General features: G+C 35.7%; 1 protein-coding gene across 7 annotated transcripts in view; it reads right to left on the bottom strand.

Moving 5' to 3' along the window:
• LOC106877248 (neuropeptide S receptor) overlaps positions 1-2870 on the bottom strand; it is a 543162-nt gene that overhangs the window by 339292 nt on the left and 201000 nt on the right. For 6 of the 7 annotated variants that reach the window (XR_008263601.1, XR_008263602.1, XR_008263603.1 and 3 more), the window contains one exon: positions 488-559. The exons of the other annotated variant lie outside the window; for it this stretch is intronic. The gene's annotated coding sequence lies outside the window, so the exon portion shown is untranslated. The remainder of the gene's footprint in view (positions 1-487; positions 560-2870) is intronic. 7 annotated transcript variants of the gene reach the window in all.

The raw sequence follows: 2870 nt of genomic DNA, 5'->3' as shown, positions 1-2870 counted from the left end.
ATAGATAGATAGATAGATAGATAGATAGATAGATAGATAGATAGATAGATAGATAGATAGATACATACATACATACATACATATATGGTGTAAATATAACTATAGATATATAAACATATGCATACAAAGGCATTTCTGTTTCAATACATGTATCTATATCTAGTTATCGATAAACACACGCACACACACTCATATGTATGCTAGTTGTCATATTTCAAATAAAGCCACCTACATATTATCTTTTGCAGTAACAACCTCCCATTTGTAATCAAAATCATTCTTGCAGCAACGCTATTCTGGTATATTCTGAAAAATATGTTCTATGTATAGCGATATATCGTTGTATGATAAAGATAAAGATTGTCATATGAATTAATTTTCTCTAATCATAAAAAGCATCTAATCGATTTTCCGTGTATGATAAGAGATATAATAATAACAAGGGAGAGAACATTATCGAGATAACTAATAAACATGTTATACTCACGAAGAGTTCAACATTTTTATGCCGCTAGCATCGCTGCAGGTGTTGTGTTCATTTGATTTCAGTTACCTCAACCTACGTAAGAAAAAAATATAGGAATAAATTCATCGAATTTAATATTTATTTGATTAAATTATTTATACATTGCCAGAGAGTTGTAAAGTAGTTTACGCATTTCTAAGACGTATGTATACATATAGACATTGATACATACACATAGGGACGTGCGTGTATGCATGCGTGTGTGTGTGTGTATACAGGAAGAGTGAGAGAGAGATAGAGAAGGGAAAAGGTCGCAGAATAGAGATAGAAAGAGATACACAGAAAGAAAGAGATACACAGAAAGAAAGAGACACGGAGAGAGAGAAAGAAAGAAAGAAAGAAAGAAAGACATGGTACACAAATTATAGTTTTTCGCCAATATTATTAGTCCAAATGGCGGCGAGCTGGCAGAGACGTTAGCACGCCGGGCGAAATGCTTAGCAGTATTTCGTCTGCCTTTACGTTCTGAGTTCAAATTCCGCCGAGGTCGACTGTGCCTTTCATCTTTTCGGGGTCGATAAATTAAGTACCAATTGCTTAATGGGGCCGATCTAATCGACTGGCCCCCTCCCCAAAAATTTCGGGCCTTGCACCTAGATTAGAAAAGAATATTATTAGCGCAGAAGTTATCCCATTTAGCAGCGTCACCTGTTGGATTTATTTAGATCATAGCTCTGACATCAAAGACTCTACTTAAGATGTCACTGTGGGTGTGAAAGATGTTTGCACATTCTTTGTTAATTGAGTATTTCTTGGAATCAATCGCCCACCTCCTATATCACGGATATAAAATTTAATTCTCCGATATATTGTTTACTTAATTAAGCATACTTAATTTAGGACATTATATAGTGCTTCAATGATTTTAGATTAAGAGAACGCGACTCTTGTAGGTAACTTATAGTATATGTGTTCATTGTTTGGAGATTTTTAAAATTCATGTCAACATGAAGCGTCGATGGAATATTTTCCATATTTTATAAATGATGAATTGCTAAGCGTGTTATAGAAAAGGCAGTTTCTGAGATTTGAGGCAACCCTAGTGATTTTTGTTTATCTTGAAATACGGTTTCAATTGTTGTTTGTGGTGCATTTATATGTCTAAAATTACTGCTTGCAACTGCATCCAGGTTAAGGCCGAACAAATACAATAATCTTTGGAGGAGAGACGAGAAAATCCACTTAACTAAGCGTACAAGTAATCAAACAAATGTCGATGGTTGAGACTGATCCATATCAGATTGATATTGATTGTTATCAATCTCGTTTGATATCGATTGTTATCTCATATTATTTGATGCCACGGGAGGCCCTATGAAAGGAAGCGTAGACAGCTACTTACATTCGACTTATTTTTCCAATTGGCTGTATTAATTGGCTGTATTAATTGGCTGTATTAATTGGCTGCATACATTTTAGTGTGACTGTGAACATGTTAACAAAATATTACATCGAGTTTCACGATTTTAATCTTCGGCTGGATAAAAAACACATGGAACAATTTACAAACACACACTTTAACACTAACATAAAGACGAACAGAAATAGCCACCCCCCCATACACACGTACATTTTCTGTCTGTCTGTTTGTCTGGCTCTCTCTCTCACTCTCTCTCTCACTCTCTCTCTCTCACTCTCTCTCTCTCTCTCTCACATATTACATAGAAATCCATGCGATATCATGTGATTATGTTTCAGAATATGTTTATTCAGAGAAAAACTAGAGGCCAAACTGGAAGTCTGACAAAGTTGAGATAATGTGAGAGAATGTAGCAAAACATTCATAAATCAAGAATTGAATATATTAATTTGCATGGTAAATAATGAGGAGAATATATTAATTAGTGTGTAAAGAAATAGAGAGGAATATGAGAATCAGCTAGTGAAAGGAAAGGAGAGATTGGAGGTCGATATCCTGAACAGAAAAAAAGACCAAATCAACTGACCAGGTTTCTATGTTTGACGTCATATCACGTGGCCAAAAGTCAATGACTGAGAACAACACTGCGTTTGTGTCTTCACAACATTTCACGAAAATAATTTAATTTGGATGTTATTTCTATATCATTCTATATTATTGGAAAACATTGTGAAAGAGGAAGGAGACTGAATGTATTGCTGACAATTACCAGCGCTCTGATAAGTGCACATGCGAGCGCACGCACATACGCATAAACACACTCAAACAAAACACTCACGTTCATACCACAAAGACTCACACGCCCCACACCCACATACACACGCAAAAAAACTCACACAGACACACACACACACACACACACACAATACACACGCAGACACACACAAACACACACACACACACACACACACACACACACACACA

This window comes from Octopus bimaculoides, chromosome 3 (genome assembly GCF_001194135.2).
Source record: "Octopus bimaculoides isolate UCB-OBI-ISO-001 chromosome 3, ASM119413v2, whole genome shotgun sequence".
In the NCBI taxonomy this organism is placed as follows: Eukaryota; Metazoa; Mollusca; class Cephalopoda; order Octopoda; family Octopodidae; genus Octopus; species Octopus bimaculoides.
This window is presented reverse-complemented; position numbering and strand designations above follow the sequence as displayed.